Raw genomic sequence first — 7179 nt, 5'->3', positions numbered from 1 at the left:
CCGATGGCCCAATGACGACAAATATCGCATTTACCAACATTGGCTGTAGCATTGATGCCCAACAATGGGCCTTTGTGTATTTTGGTAACGTTGGCTAATCAACGATATCATCCGATGGCCCAATGATGACAAAAATCGCATTTACCAACATTGGCTGTGGCACTGATGCCCAACAATGGGCCTGTGTTTATTTTGGTAACGTTGGCTAATCAACGATATCATCCGATGCCCCAATGACGACAAATATCACATTTACCAACATTGGCTGTAGCATTGATGCCCAACAACGGGCCTTTGTGTATTTTGGTAACGTTGGCTAATCAACGATATCATCCGATGGCCCAATGATGACAAATATCGCATTTACCAACATTGACTGTGGCACTGATGCCCAACAATGGGCCTTTGTTTATTTTGGTAACGTTGGCTAATCAACGATATCATACGATGGCCCAATCACGACAAATATCGCATTTACCAACATTGGCTGTAGCATTGAGTCCTAACAATGGGCCTTTGTGTATTTTGGTACCGGTGGCTAAACAACGATAACATTCGTTGGCCCAGTGAGCACAAATATCGCATTTACCAACATTGGCTGTGGTACTGATGCCCAACAATACCAGTTGAGTTTGCTTGTGGCGTCACTAGATGGCGTTACTGTCTCCAAACATCGAAGTTATAGTTATTTTCTCGATTATTCCGGATATAATCATAATATTTTTTTAAAGTAACTTATAAATCTAATAGCTATAACTATAAAATTTATACATAAATTTAAAAAATTGTATTTTACCAACATTTTCTCAATTTAAATCTCAAAAAACATAAATCTCGCTTACGAAGTTTCGAAGTGCGGTTAGTATATATACAAATTAGAGTGTATAGTAAGTGTGCTTGCTTCGGCAGTACATATACTAAAATTGGAACGATACAGAGAAGATTAACAACAACTGCTGCCTAGCCTAGGTAGGGCCTTCATGTGGATACAACCAATGCCTACCGTAGTGTAATTGTAATATTTATCAGCAAAGGCCCAACGTCGTATTACACAACCACTTACTTAACGTAGGGTAACTGTAGGACTCGTAAAGTAAAGCCCATTACATAATTAGACTGTAGGCACACTATAAATTACACAACTATTTACCTACGGTAGTATTGTAAGAATCCTACACAAGGCCCAACGTTAAAGTTACAATGTTGGCCCTTTGTGGGACAAGCTGTGTTGGGCCTTCAACCTGGTGCACGACTACCTACCGACCTACCTGACTTGCCGTTGGGTAATTGTTGAATTTGCAAACAGAAGCACAACGAAAAAATTGCCCTTTTTTATTTTTTTGCAGTTGGCCCTACAGCAAGCCATACGGCCAAATGTAACAATTAACCAACCATCAAACAAATGTGTATAGGCCCAACCACGGCCCAACCAAAACCACCACCGTTGAATAATTGTATGATTTATTTAAATAGGCCCAACAAAAAAATTACTCTAATGGCCCTCTGTTGGGAATCTTCGGGAGGGCCTTTGTCGAGGGCCCTCCAGCAAATCGTACGGCCAAATGTAACAATTAACCAACCATCAAACAAATGTGTATAGGCCCAACCAAAACCACCACCGTTGAATAATTGTATGATTTATTTAAATAGGCCCAACGAAAAAATTACTCTTATGGCCCTCTGTTGGGAATCTTCGGGAGGGCCTTTGTCGAGGGCCCTCCAGCAAATCGTACGGCCAAATATAACGGTTGCCCAACTAATACGTAAACAAAGGCCCAACAAAATCCCTACAAGAAAATGCTATTAGGGTAATTATCCTCATTAGGTATCATTTGTATTCAAGTCATAAAAGTAGATATTGTTGAAATAAAACGATATTATATTCACATAAAATTAAGTTTTAATCATTTCTTCAATATAATCACCTATTGGAATAATTATGTGTACATTGATGTTACACATACATTATGTTATGTTAACAATCTTTTAGTCAATGAAGACCGGTTATAGATAGAACAATCTCAATTAAAAATAAAAAGACATTAAAATACAACAATCATAATATTCTTAGTATTCGTTTTCTCCGTCTTTTTGTTCAGTTATCACCTCCTTTCCCTTAATTTGGTAAGCTCCGTGCACCACGTTTTATCAGGGGTCAGTTGAAGAATAGCAGAAATGAGCTCTTTAAATTTGTTATCAATAGCAAAATCGAGCAGGTCTTCCAAGTTTTCAGATCTCACATTTCTGGCCAACTTTGACACGCAAGCTGACTTGAGATTGTCGATTAAGTAACAGTTGGCGATGAGCAGCAATGTACGGAGCCCGTCATCATCATCAGGCACTGTTCCCAAGTACATGTATTGTTTCAGATACTTAAGGGTCTGGAGAGTGACTCCGGCTAACTGAATCCGGCCCTCTACCGTTTCCTTCCATTCTCGGCTGAGCATTGTTTTGAACACATCACTGTGAGCGGCCAAGCATGCTTTGTGTACAGCCACACTGCCATCGGTTGCTGTTAAACTAAAATCAGTCCAGTCCGAGTCATCAAACATATTCTCAGCTGTGAATGATTTCCCTTTAATCACAGTGATATTGATTGGAATTAAAGTCGTGTAGACATCAGAGATATCAATTTGACCTCTTTTAGATCCCATTTTTTGCCAGTCAATCCAATGCTCTGTGCATGTCCACTGTTGGGAATAATTTAGGACTTCACTGCTAACATCAACCTTGACAATAGAGTCTTTGGCATGTTTATGTTTCTTTAAAGATAATGATAAATTGACTGTGTAGTTGACATAATTACATTTAAACCTAACATTAGCTAAGTCATTAATATTGAATACATTACTTGTTTTTTCAACAGAAGAACGATTAAACATCACTGCAAAATGTAATTTTAAACCTCCACCTCGGCGCTGTTCTGTCACCACACTGTAATAAAAAATCACAAATTAGTTATGTACCGACCGCTTAATGAGTCCTCGCCTGCGCGGTAGGGCCCGGCCTCATGTCCACGGTGCGGCGCCGGCCGCCGTGTAACGGCGCGGTGCCGCCACCGTCGCCGTGCCGTGGCACGGTGCCGTGTACGGTGCCGTGCACGGTGGGACGGCACGGCCTCGTGCCGCGGCACGGTGCCGCCACACCGGCGGAGGGCGGTGCCCCGTAATAGTTATTGTTAGCTTCCACTCGTGAAATTAAAAAGTCGACGTCTAAATTGTCAGCCATTTTTGAGCATTAATTAGCACGTGAGAACTATGCAACAGCAAAACAATTACTACCGAGTGGTGCGCCGTCCGCCGGTGTGCCGCTGCCGTGCCGTTGCACCGTGCACGGCAGCGTACACGGCACCGTGCCGCGGCACAACGCCGTACACGGCACCGTACATAGCACCGTGCCACCGCACGGCGCCGTGCCGTCTCCTTAGTCGTCCTACCCCGGCGCCCCCGTAGGCCCGTACCGCGCAGGCGAGGACTCATTTAAGCGGGCGGTCTATATATGCATGTGGTTGAGCACAAAATGTTAAACCATTACTCCTTAGTGCCCGAGGGTGATATTCCAACTGTCCAATATATGTTGGTCCAATGTGTATTGCGTCTCACATTTTGCTTAATGAGAGAGTGAGAAGCAATGACATTGGACAGGGGGAATACCACCCTGGCTACCCTGAACTACTACCGCGGCGTACTCAGACCTGGCCTGAATCTGAGCTTGGCCATAATATTATTATTATTCTTTATTGTGTACAACCATAACAAGATTAAATACAGAAAAAGAAATAGAAATAGAAATATCGTTTATTTGCCAGAAATGTGGTACATAAATTAGGTGGTAACATTCATCTTAAATCGAACATCACATCTCGCCGAGAGTGTAGGCATGCAAATATTACTTACAATCTAGCATTTTAAGATTATCTATATACATATTTACAATTACAACAATATGCTACAATTGCCAACACAAAATATAAATAAATTCAATGTTAAGAAATAATTTTCGAATGTCAAATAGTTCTATTACAAGTTAAAATAAATAAATTACAAGATCAGTACGTATAAATTATGATACATTATTAGAATTTACAACTATTCAGTGTCACATACATGTCAATTAATACCAAACTAAGTTAATTATTAAAAAAATCGTTTAAGTTATAAAAACATTTATCCATCAGCCAATGTCGAAGTTTACGTAAAAACAGATTTTTAGGTAACAGTCTTAACTCTAAAGGGATATTGTTATATACTTTCCCTGACATCATGAAACAGTTTTTGTTATACAGGGCTGAATTAACAAACTGCTGTTTCACTCGACATACATCTCTATCCCTGAGTCTTGGATTTTGGGATCGTTTTTCAAACAGCTCAGGATTGCTTAATACGAATTTCGCTTGCTCGTAAATATAAATACAAGGCAAGGTCAGGGCATTAAACTTTTTAAAAAGAGGTCTACAAGACGCTAATGACCTATATACATAACATGACAGCATAATAAAGTGCTAAGAAACAAATGTTAAGGCGGGATTCCACCAGTGTGCGGCACAAGCATTTTTGTACTGAATATGCTTGTGCCGCACAGTGCCGCACACTGGTGGAAACCCGCCTTTAAGAGCACCACGACACTAGGTTGACGGCCAGTAACCTAATGCTTAGTTTTAGTGCCAAGATAGCATAGCATTGCCTACGAACAAGAACACAAAATGTATTAAGTTGTATAAAGATACGTTTGACACAAAGGTTAATTTCTAGATGAACAAGTATGTGATCGGCATAGATTAGATTAGATTTCTTTATTTCAAGATGAAAATTACAGTATACATTTGCTACATTCGTCAAAATTATGTTTATCTTCTCATCATGAATATCATTAGTCAAAATAATAAAATTAATTGTGTCTCGCAATAAGGATCATCATATTTTATAAACAAATTGTTTCTCAGAATTTAGATCAGCGATCAGCATATTTCATATATAGGCACGTATAGGTATATGTAGGTACTCATTGTAACGCGCAGTAATAACGCAACAACACTCCTATTGTAGCAGACGGTACCACAGAGGGGTCAGAGGGCCTACCGGGAAAAAGGAATTCGTGTATTTGCCAATATCGCTCTTAAACAAGCGATAAGCCCCCTCCAGACTATGCGCGTGAATCGCGGGCGAAGCCGCGAACGCGAGTGTGGCGTCGATTTCGCAGATTGTTCACGCCTTCGCGCCTTGTTCTCCGTTTTTTGTCGGTATTTCGGCCCGCGTCAAAGGAGACGCGAAGCGCGAACTTGCAAGACTCCACATTACACAATATTTTGGCTCCTCTGTGGCAAGGTAAATATTAATTATATTATGATTATATTATATTAAGCAGCTATATTTTACGGTTTTACAATAAAACAAAATGGGAAAAATAGCTAAATCACGTATGATGCCATAGATAACTAACAGTTAAACTCGATCAGCTGTTGCTTTTCCGCCATATTGCAGCTAACCAAACTGCGAAATCACCGTGAAGTGTGCGAGTGTGGAGTCATACGTCAACTTCGCGATATGTTCGCTCCGCGACGTCGCGCCGCGATTCAAGCACATAGTCTGGAGGGGGCTATAGAGACAAAATAAACGAACGACCGAAGTGGTCTAATCGAATCTATTCTAATTTCCTTTAATTATTTAAAAGCGTTAGCAAAAAAACTGCCACCCTCATAGTAGCTTTAGTTTTAAACAATTTATTTAACTGATTTAGCAAAATTATAAAATAAAAACCAAAATAAACTATAAAATAAATGCCGAAGACCGGGGAAAGTGGAGAAGACTGAGCAGGAAAGCGGACCCTGGCGCTAGGCCGGGAAAACGCTAGGTTGAAGAAGAAGAAAAACCCCGTCTCTTCAGAAGACGGAAATTTAAGTCATTTAAAAAAATACTTACAGTTCCATGATGTTTGGGCTTCTTGTAACAAATGATAAGTAACGACTTAATATTTTCAATACAGGTGTACGGTATAATTGCTCGCTTGGGACAAGAACTATAGAAAATAATCCACGGAAGCAAATTCGGACAGCACGAGACGATTCAGACGATTAAATGACATGTGTGGCTGTGTCTGTGTGGAGTGTGTGGTCGTCGGATCGGATTGGGGAAGAACGGAAGTATGCCGTAAATGTTGCCATACCACACCCAAACAAAAGGGCTCTGCAGACGGTTGTGATTTATCAACACATCAGAATGAGATGCAATGGAAGGTAATTTTATACTTAATCGTGCACGCTTAATACCCACAATACAGCGGGGGGCCAAAATATATCAAATTATTTATTCAGTAATAATCATACACTGTCATTGGTATACATTTCACACATATATATTATATTTATGATATATGACATTGTATGGACTCGCTTTTATAATATCGTCGACAATGTCGTCCACGATTAGCGTCCACGAGAGAATAAAAACGTCTGAGGGGCTACCGTGAAAACCGAAATTCGCAAATTGCGGGGATCTTTCTCTTTTACTCCAATGAAGCCGCAATTTGCGAACTTCGATTTTCGCGGTTATAGCCGGTCTGGTTAGGGTATGCGCGCACGAGCAACTTTTGTCTCCGCGATTATTTTGTCTCTCACATCAAGTCTATGGGTTAGTATGGAAGTGCGCACACGTAGCTACGCGACTCCCGGGAGACTTTTTTGTCCGCGGGTTCGGAGACAAGCCTGCGACGCAATTGTCTCCTTCCCTATTGGTTTTAATGCTAGTGAGCGCACAGGCGACAAATAAGTCGCCGGCCGGCCAGTTGCCACCTTACCGCCGCAGCGAGAGCTTGTACGGGTACGTGTACGGAAACGCGCACGCATTCAATACGAAGTAAAATGCCGGTCGTAGAAGATGATATCGACAATAGTAGGCTAATTGAATAAGGCAAGATATGCTCTCAATTCCATAAACATAGTCTGAAATATTCCGAGAGTCAGCCGATCGCTCCATAATGGATGCACCCAAAATTGTTTTTTTTTTTTACGTTTTCTTCGGTTTTTTAATTAGTACGAGTGCTACGACCACAGCCGTCTCTTCAGAATCCATGTTGATGACTGCGTAGAAAAAAATCGTGTTGCTGTCGCTCTCGTGCGCGCATCACGGCGAGGAGGCGATTAATTTGTCGAAAGAGACAAATAAATCGCCTTGCGAATAAGTT

The sequence above is a fragment of the Cydia splendana genome, chromosome 16 (genome assembly GCF_910591565.1).
Source record: "Cydia splendana chromosome 16, ilCydSple1.2, whole genome shotgun sequence".
In the NCBI taxonomy this organism is placed as follows: Eukaryota; Metazoa; Arthropoda; class Insecta; order Lepidoptera; family Tortricidae; genus Cydia; species Cydia splendana.
This window is presented reverse-complemented; position numbering follows the sequence as displayed.